The 17,503-nt window shown below is 65.4% G+C and overlaps 1 protein-coding gene across 12 annotated transcripts in view; it reads left to right on the forward strand.

Annotated features, from left to right (window-relative positions):
* Positions 1–17,503, forward strand: part of syne1b (spectrin repeat containing, nuclear envelope 1b) — an 834,787-nt gene that overhangs the window by 387,532 nt on the left and 429,752 nt on the right. The gene's annotated exons all lie outside the window — the stretch shown is intronic.

Here is a 17,503-nt window from a genome sequence, read left to right on the forward strand (position 1 = left end):
CTGAGCGACAGACCCTGAACCACAGACCCTGAGCCACAGACCCTGAGCGACAGACCCTGAGCCACAGACCCTGAACCACAGACCCTGAGCGACAGACCCTGAACCACAGAACCTGAACCACAGACCCTGAGCCACAGACCCTGAGCCACAGACCCTGAACCACAGACCCTGAGCCACAGACCCTGAGCCACAGACCCTGAACCACAGACCCTGAGCCACAGACCCTGAGCCACAGACCCTGAACCACAGACCCTGAGCCACAGACCCTGAGCGACAGACCCTGAGCCACAGACCCTGAGCGACAGACCCTGAGCGACAGACCCTGAGCGACAGAACCTGAACCACAGACCCTGAACCACAGACCCTGAGCCACAGACCCTGAGCCACAGACCCTGAGCGACAGACCCTGAGCGACAGACCCTGAACCACAGACCCTGAGCGACAGACCCTGAGCCACAGACCCTGAACCACAGACCCTGAGCGACAGACCCTGAACCACAGAACCTGAACCACAGAACCTGAGCCACAGACACTGAGCCACAGACCCTGAGCCACAGACCCTGAGCCACAGACCCTGAGCCACAGACCTGAACCACAGACCCTGAGAGACAGACCCTGAGCCACAGACCCTGAGCGACAGACCCTGAGCGACAGACCCTGAGCCACAGACCCTGAACCACAGACCCTGAGCCACAGACCCTGAGCCACAGACCCTGAGCCACAGACCCTGAGCGACAGACCCTGAGCCACAGACCCTGAGCCACAGACCCTGAGCCACAGACCCTGAACCACAGACCCTGAACCACAGACCCTGAGAGACAGAACCTGAACCACAGACCCTGAGCCACAGACCCTGAACCACAGACCCTGAACCACAGACCCTGAGAGACAGAACCTGAACCACAGACCCTGAGCCACAGACCCTGAGCCACAGACCCTGAGCCACAGACCCTGAGAGACAGACCCTGAGCGACAGACCCTGAACCATAGACCCTGAACCACAGACCCTGAGCCACAGACCCTGAGCCACAGACCCTGAGCCACAGACCCTGAGCCACAGACCCTGAGCCACAGACCCTGAGCCACAGACCCTGAACCACAGACCCTGAGCCACAGACCCTGAACCACAGACCCTGAGAGACAGAACCTGAACCACAGACCCTGAACCACAGACCCTGAACCACAGACCCTGAGCCACAGACCCTGAGCCACAGACCCTGAGCCACAGACCCTGAACCACAGACCCTGAGCCACAGACCCTGAGCCACAGACCCTGAACCACAGACCCTGAGAGACAGAACCTGAACCACAGACCCTGAACCACAGACCCTGAACCACAGACCCTGAGCCACAGACCCTGAGCCACAGACCCTGAGCCACAGACCCTGAACCACAGACCCTGAACCACAGACCCTGAGCCACAGACCCTGAGCGACAGACCCTGAACTACAGACCCTGAGCCACAGACCCTGAACCACAGACCTGAGCCACAGACCCTGAGCCACAGACCCTGAACCACAGACCCTGAGCCACAGACCCTGAGCCACAGACCCTGAGCCACAGACCCTGAGCCACAGACCCTGAACCACAGACCCTGAGCCACAGACCCTGAACCACAGACCCTGAGCCACAGACCCTGAGCCACAGACCCTGAGAGACAGAACCTGAACCACAGACCCTGAACCACAGACCCTGAGCGACAGACCCTGAGAGACAGAACCTGAACCACAGACCCTGAACCACAGACCCTGAGCGACAGACCCTGAGAGACAGAACCTGAACCACAGACCCTGAACCACAGACCCTGAGCCACAGACCCTGAGCCACAGACGCTGAGCGACAGACCCTGAGCGACAGACCCTGAACCACAGACCCTGAGCCACAGACCCTGAGCCACAGACCCTGAGCGACAGACCCTGAGCGACAGAACCTGAACCACAGACCCTGAGCCACAGACCCTGAGCCACAGACCCTGAGCCACAGACCCTGAGCCACAGACCCTGAGCCACAGGCCCTGAGCGACAGGCCCTGAGCGACAGACCCTGGGCGACAGACCCAGAGACACAGACACTGAGCCATAGTCCCTGAGCGACAGACCCTGAGCGACAGACCCTGAGCGACAGGCCCTGAGCGACAGGCCCTGAGCGACAGACCCTGAGCGACAGACCCAGAGACACAGACCCTGAGCCACAGACCCTGAGCCACAGACCCTGAGCGACAGACCCTGAGCGACAGACCCTGAGCGACAGGCCCTGAGCGACAGGCCCAGAGCCACAGACCCAGAGTCACAGACCATGAGCGACAGACCCAGAGCCACAGACCCAGAGCCACAGACCCAGAGCGACAGACCCTGAGCGACAGACCCAGAGCGACAGACCCTGAACCACAGACCCAGAGCGACAGACCCTGAGCGACAGACCCAGAGCCACAGACCCTGAGCGACAGACACAGAGCCACAGACCCAGAGCCACAGACCCTGAGCGACAGACCCTGAGCGACAGACCCTGAGCGACAGACCCTGAGCGACAGACCCAGAGCCACAGACCCAGAGCCACAGACCCTGAGCGACAGACCCTGAGCGACAGACCCTGAGCCACAGACCCTGAGCCACAGACCCTGAGCGACAGACCCTGAGCGACAGACCCTGAGCGACAGACCCAGAGCCACAGACCCAGAGCCACAGACCCTGAGCGACAGACCCTGAGCGACAGACCCTGAGCGACAGACCCTGAGCAACAGCCCCTGAACCACAGACCCTGAGCCACAGACCCTGAGCCACAGACCCTGAGCGACAGCCCCTGAACCACAGACCCTGAGCGACAGACGCTGAGCCACAGACCCTGAGCCACAGACCCTGAGCCACAGACCCTGAGCCACAGACCCTGAGCCACAGACCCTGAGGCACAGACCCTGAACCACATGCCCTGAGCGACAGCCCCTGAACCACATGCCCTGAGCGACAGACCCTGAGCGACAGACCCTGAGCAACAGGCCCTGAGCCACATGCCCTGAACCACGGACCCTGAGCCACGGACCCTGAGCCACGGACCCTGAGCCACGGACCTTGAGCCACAGACCCTGAGCCACAGACCCTGAGCCACAGAGCCAGAGCGACAGAGCCTGAGCGACAGGCCCTGAGCGACAGGCCCTGAGCGACAGACCCTGAGCCACAGACCCTGAGCCACAGACCCTGAGCGACAGGCCCTGAGACACATGCCCTGAACCACAGACCCTGAGCGACAGGCCCTGAGCGACGGGCTCTGAGCGACGGGCCCTGAGCGACGGGCCCTGAGCGACGGACCCTGAGCGACGGACCCTGACCGCCGGACACTGAGCGCCGGACCCTGTGCGCCGGACCCTGACCCACAGACCCTGAGCGACAGACCCTGAGCCACGGACCCTGAGCCACGGACCCTGAGCCACGGACCCTGAGCCACGGACCCTGAGCGACGGACCCTGAGCCACGGACCCTGAGCGACGGACCCTGAGCGCCGGACCCTGAGCGCCAGACCCTGAGCGCCGGACCCTGTGCGCCGGACCCTGAGCCACAGACCCTGAGCGACAGACCCTGAGCGACAGACCCTGAGCCACAGACCCTGAGCAACAGACCCTGAGCCACAGACCCTGAGCTACAGACCCTGAGCCACAGACCCTGAGCGACAGACCCTGAGCCACAGACCCTGAGGCACATGCCCTGAGTCACATGCCCTGAACCACAGACCCTGAGCGACAGGCCCTGAGCGACAGACCCTGAGCCACAGACCGTGAGCCACAGACCGTGAGCCACAGACCGTGAGCCACAGACCCTGAGCGACAGACCCTGAGCCACAGACCCTGAGCCACAGACCCTGAGTGACGGACCCTGAGCCACGGACCCTGAGCCACAGACCCTGAGCGACAGGCCCTGCGCCACGGACCCTGAGCCACGGACCCTGAACCACAGACCCTGAGCGACGGACCCTGAGCGACAGAGCCTGAGCGACAGGCCCTGAGCGACAGACCCTGAGCGACAGACCCTGAGCCACAGACCCTGAGCCACAGACCCTGAGCGACGGGCCCTGAGCGCCGGACCCTGAGCGCCGGACCCTGAGCGCCGGACCCTGAGCGCCGGACCCTGTGCGCCGGACCCTGAGCCACAGACCCTGAGCGACAGACCCTGAGCGACAGACCCTGAGCCACGGACCCTGAGCCACGGACCCTGAGCGACGGACCCTGAGAACCGGACCCTGAGCGCCGGACCCTGAGCGCCGGACCCTGTGCGCCGGACCCTGAGCCACAGACCCTGAGCGACAGACCCTGAGCGACAGACCCTGAGCCACAGACCCTGAGCCACATGCCCTGAACCGCAGACCCTGAGCGACAGACCCTGAGCGACAGACCCTGAGCGACAGACCCTGAGCCACAGACCGTGAGCCACAGACCGTGAGCCACAGACCGTGAGCCACAGACCCTGAGCCACAGACCCTGAGCCACAGACCCTGAGCCACAGACCCTGAGCGACAGACCCTGAGCCACAGACCCAGAGCCACAGACCCAGAGCCACAGACCCAGAGCCACAGACCCAGAGCCACAGACCCTGAGCCACAGACCCTGAGCCACAGACCCTGAGCCACAGACCCTGAGCGACAGCCGTGAGCGACAGGCCCTGAGCGCCGGACCCTGAGCGCCGGACCCTGAGCCACAGACCCTGAGCGACAGACCCTGAGCCACAGACCCTGAGCCACAGACCCTGAGCGACAGACCCTGAGCGACAGACCCTGAGCGACAGACCCTGAGCGACAGACCCTGAGCCACAGACCCTGAGCGACAGGCCCTGAGACACATGCCCTGAACCACAGACCCTGAGCGACATGCCCTGAGCGACGGGCCCTGAGCGACGGGCCCTGAGCGACGGACCCTGAGCGCCGGACCCTGACCGCCGGACCCTGAGCGCCGGACCCTGACCCACGGACCCTGAGCGACGGACCCTGAGCCACGGACCCTGAGCCACGGACCCTGAGCGCCGGACCCTGAGCGCCGGACCCTGAGCGCCGGACCCTGAGCGCCGGACCCTGAGCCACAGACCCTGAGCGACAGACCCTGAGCGACAGACCCTGAGCCACAGACCCTGAGCCACAGACCCTGAGCCCCTTAGCCACAGACCCTGAGCGACAGACCCTGAGCCACAGACCCTGAGCGACAGACCCTGAGCGACAGACCCTGAGCCACAGACCCTGAGGCACATGCCCTGACTCACATGCCCTGAACCACAGACCCTGAGCGACAGACCCTGAGCGACAGACCCTGAGCGACGGACCCTGAGCCACGGACCCTGTGCCACGGACCCTGAGCGCCGGACCCTGAGCGCCGGACCCTGAGCGCCGGACACTGAGCGACAGACCCTGAGCGACAGACCCTGAGCCACGGGCCCTGAGCCACGGGCCCTGAGCGACGGGCCCTGAGCGACGGGCCCTGAGCGACAGGCCCTGAGCGACAGACCCTGAGCGACAGACCCTGAGCGACAGACCATGAGCCACAGACCCTGAGCCACAGACCCTGAGCGACAGACCCTGAGCGACAGACCCTGAACCACAGACCCTGAGCCACAGACCATGAGCCACAGACCATGAGCCACAGACCCTGAGCGACAGACCCTGAGCGACAGACCCTGAGCCACAGACCCTGAGCCACAGACCCTGAGCCACAGACCCTGAGCCACAGACCCTGAGGCACATGCCCTGAGTCACATGCCCTGAACCACAGACCCTGAGCGACAGACCCTGAGCGACAGACCCTGAGCGACAGACCGTGAGCGACAGACCGTGAGCCACAGACCGTGAGCCACAGACCGTGAGCCACAGACCGTGAGCCACAGACCCTGAGCGACAGACCCTGAGCGACAGACCCTGAGCCACAGACCGTGAGCGACAGACCCTGAGCCACAGACCCAGAGGCACAGACCCAGAGGCACAGACCCAGAGGCACAGACCCAGAGGCACAGACCGTGAGCCACAGACCTTGAGCCACAGAGCCTGAGCGACAGAGCCTGAGCCACAGACCCTGAGCCACAGACCCTGAGCCACAGGCCCTGAGCCACAGACCCTGAGCGACAGACCCTGAGCGACAGGCCCTGAGCGACAGGCCCTGAGCGACAGGCCCTGAGCGACAGACCCTGAGCCACATGCCCCGAGCCACATGCCCCGAACCACAGACTCGAGCCACAGACCCGAGCGACAGACCCTGAGCGACAGACCCTGAGCGACAGACCCTGAGCCACAGACCGTGAGCCACAGACCGTGAGCCCCAGACTCTGAGCCCCAGACCCAGAGGCACAGACCCAGAGGCACAGACCCAGAGGCACAGACCCAGAGGCACAGACCCAGAGGCACAGACCCTGAGCCACAGACCTTGAGCCACAGACCTTGAGCCCCAGAGCCCGAGTGACAGAGCCCGAGCCACAGACCCTGAGCCACAGACCCTGAGCCACAGACCCTGAGCCACAGGCCCTGAGCGACAGGCCCTGAGCCACAGACCATGAGCGACGGACCCTGAGCGACGGACCCTGACCGCCGGACCCTGAGCGCCGGACCCTGTGCGCCGGACCCTGACCCACAGACCCTGAGCGACAGACCCTGAGCCACGGACCCTGAGCCACGGACCCTGAGCCACGGACCCTGAGCCACGGACCCTGAGCGACGGACCCTGAGCCACGGACCCTGAGCGCCGGACCCTGAGCGCCGGACCCTGAGCGCCAGACCCTGAGCGCCGGACCCTGTGCGCCGGACCCTGAGCCACAGACCCTGAGCGACAGACCCTGAGCGACAGACCCTGAGCCACAGACCCTGAGCAACAGACCCTGAGCCACAGACCCTGAGCTACAGACCCTGAGCCACAGACCCTGAGCGACAGACCCTGAGCCACAGACCCTGAGGCACATGCCCTGAGTCACATGCCCTGAACCACAGACCCTGAGCGACAGGCCCTGAGCGACAGACCCTGAGCCACAGACCGTGAGCCACAGACCGTGAGCCACAGACCGTGAGCCACAGACCCTGAGCGACAGACCCTGAGCCACAGACCCTGAGCCACAGACCCTGAGCGACGGACCCTGAGCCACGGACCCTGAGCCACAGACCCTGAGCGACAGGCCCTGCGCCACGGACCCTGAGCCACGGACCCTGAACCACAGACCCTGAGCGACGGACCCTGAGCGACAGAGCCTGAGCGACAGGCCCTGAGCGACAGACCCTGAGCGACAGACCCTGAGCCACAGACCCTGAGCCACAGACCCTGAGCGACGGGCCCTGAGCGCCGGACCCTGAGCGCCGGACCCTGAGCGCCGGACCCTGTGCGCCGGACCCTGAGCCACAGACCCTGAGCGACAGACCCTGAGCGACAGACCCTGAGCCACGGACCCTGAGCCACGGACCCTGAGCGACGGACCCTGAGAACCGGACCCTGAGCGCCGGACCCTGAGCGCCGGACCCTGTGCGCCGGACCCTGAGCCACAGACCCTGAGCGACAGACCCTGAGCGACAGACCCTGAGCGACAGACCCTGAGCGACAGACCCTGAGCCACAGACCCTGAGCCACATGCCCTGAACCGCAGACCCTGAGCGACAGACCCTGAGCGACAGACCCTGAGCGACAGACCCTGAGCCACAGACCGTGAGCCACAGACCGTGAGCCACAGACCGTGAGCCACAGACCCTGAGCCACAGACCCTGAGCCACAGACCCTGAGCCACAGACCCTGAGCCACAGACCCTGAGCGACAGACCCTGAGCCACAGACCCTGAGCCACAGACCCAGAGCCACAGACCCAGAGCCACAGACCCAGAGCCACAGACCGTGAGCCACAGACCCTGAGCCACAGACCCTGAGCGACAGCCGTGAGCGACAGGCCCTGAGCGCCGGACCCTGAGCGCCGGACCCTGAGCCACAGACCCTGAGCGACAGACCCTGAGCCACAGACCCTGAGCCACAGACCCTGAGCGACAGACCCTGAGCGACAGACCCTGAGCGACAGACCCTGAGCGACAGACCCTGAGCCACAGACCCTGAGCGACAGGCCCTGAGACACATGCCCTGAACCACAGACCCTGAGCGACATGCCCTGAGCGACGGGCCCTGAGCGACGGACCCTGAGCGCCGGACCCTGACCGCCGGACCCTGAGCGCCGGACCCTGACCCACGGACCCTGAGCGACGGACCCTGAGCCACGGACCCTGAGCCACGGACCCTGAGCGCCGGACCCTGAGCGCCGGACCCTGAGCGCCGGACCCTGAGCGCCGGACCCTGAGCCACAGACCCTGAGCGACAGACCCTGAGCGACAGACCCTGAGCCACAGACCCTGAGCCACAGACCCTGAGCCCCTTAGCCACAGACCCTGAGCGACAGACCCTGAGCCACAGACCCTGAGCGACAGACCCTGAGCGACAGACCCTGAGCCACAGACCCTGAGGCACATGCCCTGACTCACATGCCCTGAACCACAGACCCTGAGCGACAGACCCTGAGCGACAGACCCTGAGCGACGGACCCTGAGCCACGGACCCTGTGCCACGGACCCTGAGCGCCGGACCCTGAGCGCCGGACCCTGAGCGCCGGACACTGAGCGACAGACCCTGAGCGACAGACCCTGAGCCACGGGCCCTGAGCCACGGGCCCTGAGCGACGGGCCCTGAGCGACGGGCCCTGAGCGACAGGCCCTGAGCGACAGACCCTGAGCGACAGACCCTGAGCGACAGACCATGAGCCACAGACCCTGAGCCACAGACCCTGAGCGACAGACCCTGAGCGACAGACCCTGAACCACAGACCCTGAGCCACAGACCATGAGCCACAGACCATGAGCCACAGACCCTGAGCGACAGACCCTGAGCGACAGACCCTGAGCCACAGACCCTGAGCCACAGACCCTGAGCCACAGACCCTGAGCCACAGACCCTGAGGCACATGCCCTGAGTCACATGCCCTGAACCACAGACCCTGAGCGACAGACCCTGAGCGACAGACCCTGAGCGACAGACCGTGAGCGACAGACCGTGAGCCACAGACCGTGAGCCACAGACCGTGAGCCACAGACCGTGAGCCACAGACCCTGAGCGACAGACCCTGAGCGACAGACCCTGAGCCACAGACCGTGAGCGACAGACCCTGAGCCACAGACCCAGAGGCACAGACCCAGAGGCACAGACCCAGAGGCACAGACCCAGAGGCACAGACCGTGAGCCACAGACCTTGAGCCACAGAGCCTGAGCGACAGAGCCTGAGCCACAGACCCTGAGCCACAGACCCTGAGCCACAGGCCCTGAGCCACAGACCCTGAGCGACAGACCCTGAGCGACAGGCCCTGAGCGACAGGCCCTGAGCGACAGGCCCTGAGCGACAGACCCTGAGCCACATGCCCCGAGCCACATGCCCCGAACCACAGACTCGAGCCACAGACCCGAGCGACAGACCCTGAGCGACAGACCCTGAGCGACAGACCCTGAGCCACAGACCGTGAGCCACAGACCGTGAGCCCCAGACTCTGAGCCCCAGACCCAGAGGCACAGACCCAGAGGCACAGACCCAGAGGCACAGACCCAGAGGCACAGACCCAGAGGCACAGACCCAGAGGCACAGACCCTGAGCCACAGACCTTGAGCCACAGACCTTGAGCCCCAGAGCCCGAGTGACAGAGCCCGAGCCACAGACCCTGAGCCACAGACCCTGAGCCACAGACCCTGAGCCACAGGCCCTGAGCGACAGGCCCTGAGCCACAGACCATGAGCGACAGACCCTGAGCGACAGGCCCTGAGCGACAGGCCCTGAGCGACAGACCCGAGCCACAGACCCGAGCCACAGACCCTGAGCCACAGACCCTGAGCGACAGACCCTGAGCGACAGACCCAGAGGCACAGACCCAGAGGCACAGACCCAGAGGCACAGACCCAGAGCCAGAGGCCCTGAGCGCCGGACCCTGATCGACGGACCCTGAGCGACAGACCCTGAGCGACAGACCCTGAGCCACAGGCCCTGAGCGACGGGCCCTGAGCGACAGACCCTGAGCGACAGACCCTGAGCCACTACCATGAGCCACAGACCATGAGCCACAGACCCTGAGCCACAGACCCTGAGCGACGGACCCTGAGCGACAGACCCTGAGCGACAGACCCTGAGCCACAGGCCCTGAGCGACGGGCCCTGAGCGACAGGCCCTGAGCGACAGACCCTGAGCGACAGACCCTGAGCCACAGACCATGAGCCACAGACCCTGAGCCACAGACCCTGAGCGACAGACCCTGAGCCACAGACCCTGAGCCACAGACCCTGAGCCACAGACCCTGAGCCACAGACCCTGAGCCACAGACCCTGAGCCACATGCCCTGAGTCACATGCCCTGAACCACAGACCCTGAGTGACAGACCCTGAGCCACAGACCCTGAGCCACAGACCCTGAGCCACAGACCCTGAGGCACATGCCCTGAGTCACATGCCCTGAACCACAGACCCTTAGCGACAGACCCTGAGCGACAGACCCTGAGCGACAGACCCTGAGCGACAGACCCTGAGCCACAGGCCCTGAGCGACGGGCCCTGAGCGACAGGCCCTGAGCCGCAGACCCTGAGCCGCAGACCCTGAGCGACAGACCCTGAGCGACAGACCCTGAGCGACAGACCGTGAGCGACAGACCCTGAGCGACAGACCCTGAGCCACAGGCCCTGAGCGACGGGCCCTGAGCGACAGGCCCTGAGCGACAGACCCTGAGCGACAGACCCTGAGCCACAGACCATGAGCCACAGACCCTGAGCCACAGACCCTGAGCCACAGACCCTGAGCCACAGACCCTGAGCCACAGACCCTGAGCCACAGACCCTGAGCCACATGCCCTGAGTCACATGCCCTGAACCACAGACCCTGAGTGACAGACCCTGAGCCACAGACCCTGAGCCACAGACCCTGAGCCACAGACCCTGAGGCACATGCCCTGAGTCACATGCCCTGAACCACAGACCCTTAGCGACAGACCCTGAGCGACAGACCCTGAGCGACAGACCCTGAGCGACAGACCGTGAGCCACAGACCCTGAGTGACAGACCCTGAGCGACAGACCCTGAGCCGCAGACCCTGAGCCGCAGACCCTGAGCGACAGACCCTGAGCGACAGACCCTGAGCGACAGACCGTGAGCGACAGACCCTGAGCCACAGACCCAGAGGCACAGGCCCAGAGGCACAGGCCCAGAGGCACAGACCCAGAGGCACAGACCCAGAGGCACAGACCCTGAGCGACAGAGCCTGAGCGACAGAGCCTGAGCCACAGACCCTGAGCCACGGACCCTGAGCGACGGACCCTGAGCGACAGACCCTGAGCGACAGACCCTGAGCCACGGCCCTGAGCGACGGGCCCTGAGCGACAGGCCCTGAGCCACAGACCATGAGCCACAGACCCTGAGCCACAGACCCTGAGCGACAGACCCTGAGCGACAGACCCTGAGCGACAGACCCTGAGCCACAGACCCTGAGCCACAGACCCTGAGCGACAGACCCTGAGCGACAGACCCTGAGCGACAGACCGTGAGCCACAGACCGTGAGCCACAGACCCTGAGTGACAGACCCTGAGCGACAGACCCTGAGCCGCAGACCCTGAGCCGCAGACCCTGAGCGACAGACCCTGAGCGACAGACCCTGAGCGACAGACCCTGAGCCACAGACCCAGAGGCACAGGCCCAGAGGCACAGACCCAGAGGCACAGACCCAGAGGCACAGACCCAGAGGCACAGACCCTGAGCGACAGAGCCTGAGCGACAGGCCCTGAGCCACAGATCATGAGCGACAGACCCCGAGCCACATGCCCCGAGCCACATGCCCCGAACCACAGACCCGAGCCACAGACCCTGAGCCACAGACCCTGAGCCACAGACACTGAGCGACAGACCCTGAGCCACAGACCATGAGCGACAGTCCCTGAGCGACAGACCCTGAGCCACAGACCCTGAGCGACAGACCCAGAGGCACAGACCCAGAGGCACAGACCCAGAGCCACAGACCCTGAGTCACAGACCCTGAGCCAGAGGCCCTGAGCGACAGACCCTGACCGACAGACCCTGAGCCACAGACCCTGAGCGACAGACCCTGATCGACAGACCCTGAGCGACAGACCCTGAGCCACAGACGCTGAGCGACAGGCCCTGAGCGTCAGGCCCTGAGCCACAGACCATGAGCGACAGACCCTGAGCGACAGGCCCTGAGCGACAGACCCTGAGCGACAGCCCGTGAGCCACAGACCCTGAGCGACAGACCCTGAGCGACAGACCCTGAGCCACAGACCCCGAGCGACAGACCCCGAGCGACAGACCCCGAGCGACAGACCCCGAGCGACAGACCCCGAGCCACAGACCCCGAGCCACAGACCGTGAGCCACAGACCGTGAGCCACAGACCGTGAGCCACAGACCGTGAGCCACAGACCGTGAGCGACAGACCCTGAGCGACAGACCCTGAGCCACAGGCCCTGAGCCACAGACCCTGAGCGACAGACCCTGAGCGACAGACCCTGAGCCACAGACCGTGAGCCACAGACCCTGAGCCACAGACCCAGAGCCACAGACCCAGAGGCACAGACCCAGAGGCACAGACCCAGAGGCACAGACCCAGAGGCACAGACCCAGAGCGACAGACCCTGAGCCACAGACCGTGAGCCACAGACCCTGAGCCACAGACCCAGAGGCACAGACCCAGAGGCACAGACCCAGAGGCACAGACCCAGAGCCACAGACCCTGAGCCACAGAGCCTGAGCGACAGAGCCTGAGCGACAGAGCCTGAGCGACAGAGCCTGAGCCACAGACCCTGAGCCACAGGCCCTGAGCCACAGGCCCTGAGCGACAGGCCCTGAGCCACAGACCATGAGCGACAGACCCTGAGCGACAGGCCCCGAGCGACAGACCCCGAGCGACAGACCCCGAGCGACAGACCCCGAGCGACAGACCCCGAGCGACAGACCCCGAGCCACATGCCCCGAGCCACAGACCCCGAGCCACAGACCCCGAGCCACAGACCCCGAGCGATAGACCCCGAGCCACAGACCATGAGCGACAGTCCCTGAGCGACAGACCCTGAGCCACAGACCCTGAGGCACAGACCCTGAGGCACAGACCCTGAGGCACAGACCCTGAGGCACAGACCCAGAGGCACAGACCCAGAGCCAGATGCCCTGAGCGACAGACCCTGAGCGACAGACCCTGAGCCACAGACCCTGAGCCTCAGACCCTGAGCCACAGACGCTGAGCGACAGGCCCTGAGCCACAGGCCCTGAGCCACAGGCCCTGAGCGACAGGCCCTGAGCCACAGACCATGAGCGACAGACCCTGAGCGACAGGCCCTGAGCGACAGACCCTGAGCGACAGCCCGTGAGCCACAGACCCTGAGCGACAGACCCTGAGCGACAGACCCTGAGCGACAGACCCTGAGCGACAGACCCTGAGCCACAGACCGTGAGCCACAGACCGTGAGCGACAGACCCTGAGCCACAGACGCTGAGCGACAGACCCTGAGCGACTGACCCTGAGCGACAGACCCTGAGCCACAGACCCTGAGCCACAGACCCTGAGCCACAGACCCTGAGCCACAGACGCTGAGCCACAGACGCTGAGCGACAGACCCTGAGCCGCAGACCCCGAGCGACAGACCCCGAGCGACAGACCCCGAGCGACAGACCCCGAGCCACATGCCCCGAGCCACATGCCCCGAACCACAGACCCCGAGCCACAGACCCCGAGCCACAGACCCCGAGCGATAGACCCCGAGCCACAGACCATGAGCGACAGTCCCTGAGCGACAGACCCTGAGCCACAGACCCTGAGCGACAGACCCTGAGGCACAGACCCTGAGGCACAGACCCTGAGGCACAGACCCAGAGGCACAGACCCAGAGCCAGAGGCCCTGAGCGACAGACCCTGAGCGACAGACCCTGAGCCACAGACCCTGAGCCTCAGACCCTGAGCCACAGACGCTGAGCGACAGGCCCTGAGCCACAGGCCCTGAGCCACAGGCCCTGAGCGACAGGCCCTGAGCCACAGACCATGAGCGACAGACCCTGAGCGACAGGCCCTGAGCGACAGACCCTGAGCGACAGCCCGTGAGCCACAGACCCTGAGCGACAGACCCTGACCGACAGACCCTGAGCGACAGACCCTGAGCGACAGACCCTGAGCCACAGACCGTGAGCCACAGACCGTGAGCGACAGACCCTGAGCCACAGACGCTGAGCGACAGACCCTGAGCGACTGACCCTGAGCGACAGACCCTGAGCCACAGACCCTGAGCCACAGACCCTGAGCCACAGACCCTGAGCCACAGACGCTGAGCCACAGACGCTGAGCCACAGACGCTGAGCGACAGACCCTGAGCCGCAGACCCTGAGCCACAGACCCTGAGCCACAGACGCTGAGCGACAGACCCTGAGCGACAGACCTTGAGCCACAGACCCTGAGCCACAGACCCTGAGCGACAGACCCTGAGCCACAGACCCTGAGCCACAGACCCTGAGCCACAGACGCTGAGCCACAGACGCTGAGCCACAGACGCTGAGCCACAGACGCTGAGCCACAGACGCTGAGCCACAGACCCTGAGCCACAGACGCTGAGTCACAGACGCTGAGCGACAGACCCTGAGCGACAGACCCTGAGCCACAGACCCTGAGCCACAGACCCTGAGTCACAGACCCAGAGCCACAGACCCTGAGTCACAGACCCTGAGCGACAGAGCCTGAGCGACAGACCCTGAGCCACAGATGCTGAGCGACAGACGCTGAGCGACAGACCCTGAGGCACAGACCCTGAGCCACAGACCCTGAGCCACAGACCCTGAGCCACAGACCCAGAGGCACAGGCCCAGAGGCACAGGCCCAGAGGCACAGACCCAGAGGCACAGACCCAGTGGGACACAGACCCAGAGCGACACAGACCCTGAGCCACAGACCCTGAGTCACATGCCCTGAACCACAGACCCTGAGCGACAGAGCCTGAGCGACAGACCCCGAGCCACAGACCCCGAGCCACAGACCCCGAGCCACAGACCCCGAGCCACAGACCCCGAGCCACAGACCCCGAGCCACAGACCCCGAGCCACAGACCCCGAGCCACAGACCCCGAGCCACAGACCCCGAGCCACAGACGCTGAGCCACAGACGCTGAGCCACAGACGCTGAGCGACAGACCCTGAGCCACAGACCCTGAGCCACAGACCCTGAGCGACAGACCCTGAGCCACAGACCCTGAGCCACAGACCCTGAACCACAGACCCTGAGCCACAGACCCTGAGCCACAGACGCTGAGCCACAGACGCTGAGCGACAGACCCTGAGCCACAGACCCTGAGCCACAGACCCTGAGCCACAGACCCTGAGCCACAGACGCTGAGCCACAGACGCTGAGCCACAGACGCTGAGCGACAGACCCTGAGCGACAGACCCTGAGCCACAGACCCTGAGCCACAGACCCTGAGCGACAGACCCTGAGCGACAGACCCTGAGCGACAGACCCTGAGCCACAGACGCTGAGCCACAGACGCTGAGCCACAGACGCTGAGCCACAGACGCTGAGCGACAGACCCTGAGCGACAGACCCTGAGCCACACACCCTGAGCCACAGACCCTGAGCGACAGACCCTGAGCGACAGACCCTGAGCGACAGACCCTGAGCGACAGACCCTGAGCCACAGACCCTGAGCCACAGGCCCTGAGCCACAGACCCTGAGCGACAGACCCTGAGCGACAGACCCTGAGCCACAGACCCTGAGCCCCTGAGCCACAGACCCTGAGCCACAGACCCTGAGTCACAGACCCTGAGCGACAGACCCTGAGGCACAGACCCTGAGCCATAGACCCTGAGCCACAGGCCCTGAGCCACAGACCCTGAGCCCCTGAGCCACAGACCCAGAGGCACAGGCCCTGAGCCACAGGCCCTGAGCCACAGACCCATAGGCACAGACCCAGAGGCACAGACCCAGAGGCACAGACCCAGAGGCACAGGCCCTGAGCGACAGACCCTGAGCCCCTGAGCCACAGACCCTGAGCGACAGACCCAGAGGCACAGACCCAGAGGCACAGACCCAGAGGCACAGACCCAGAGGCACACACCCTGAGCCACAGACCCTGAGTCACAGACTCTGAGCGACAGACCCTGAGCCACAGACCCTGAGCCACAGACCCTGAGCGACAGGCCCTGAGCCACAGGCCCTGAGCCACAGACCCTGAGCGACAGACCCTGAGCCACAGACCCTGAGCCCCTGAGCCACAGACCCTGAGCCACAGACCCTGAGCGACAGACCCTGAGCGACAGATCCTGAGCGACAGACCCTGAGCCGCGGACCCTGAGCCGCAGACCCTGAACCACAGACCCTGAGCGACAGAGCCTGAGCGACAGAGCCTGAGCGACAGAGCCTGAGGCACAGACCCTGAGGCACAGACCCTGAGCCACAGGCCCTGAGCCACAGACCCTGAGCCACAGACCCAGAGGCACAGACCCAGAGGCACAGACCCAGAGGCACAGGCCCTGAGCCACAGACCCTGAGCGACAGACCCTGAGCCACCGACCCTGAGCCACCGACCCTGAGCCACAGACCCAGAGCCACAGACCCTGAGGCACAGACCCAGAGGCACAGACCCAGAGGCACAGACCCAGAGGCACAGACCCAGAGCCACAGACCCTGAGTCACAGACCCTGAGCGACAGACCCTGAGCCACAGACCCTGAGCCACAGACCCTGAGCGACAGACCCTGAGCCACAGACCCTGAGCCACAGACCCTGAGCCACAGACCCTGAGCGACAGACCCTGAGCGACAGACCCTGAGCGACAGACCCTGAGCGACAGACCCTGAGCGACAGACCCTGAGCGACAGACCCTGAGCGACAGACCCTGAGCCACAGACCCTGAGCCACAGACGCTGAGCCACAGACGCTGAGCCACAGACCCTGAGCGACAGACCCTGAGCGACCGACCCTGAGCCACCGACCCTGAACCACCGACCCTGAGGCCCCGACCCTGAGCCACAGGCCCTGAGCCACAGGCCCTGAACCACAGACCCTGAGCCACAGACCCTGAGCCCCTGACCGACAGACCCTGAGCCACAGACCCTGAGCCACAGCCCCTGAGCCACGGACCCGGAGACCCTAAGCCACAGACCCTGAGCGACAGACCCTGAGCGACAGACCCTGAGCGACAGACCCTGAGCGACAGACCCAGAGCGACAGACCCTGAGCGACAGACCCTGAGCGACAGACCCAGAGCGACAGACCCAGAGCGACAGACCCTGAGCCACAGACCCTGAGCGACAGACCCTGAGCGACAGACCCTGAGTCACATGCCCTGAACCACAGACCCTGAGCCACTGACCCTGAGCCACAGACCCTGAGGCACAGACCCTGAGGCACAGACCCTGAAGCACAGACCCTGAGGCACAGGCCCTGAGCCACAGGCCCTGAGCGACAGGCCCTGAGCCACAGACCCTGAGCGACAGACCCTGTGCGACAGACCCTGA

Source organism: Somniosus microcephalus, chromosome 3 (assembly GCF_052327205.1).
Source record: "Somniosus microcephalus isolate GS21.2 chromosome 3, FLI_Smic_1.0, whole genome shotgun sequence".
Lineage (NCBI taxonomy): Eukaryota > Metazoa > Chordata > Chondrichthyes > Squaliformes > Somniosidae > Somniosus > Somniosus microcephalus.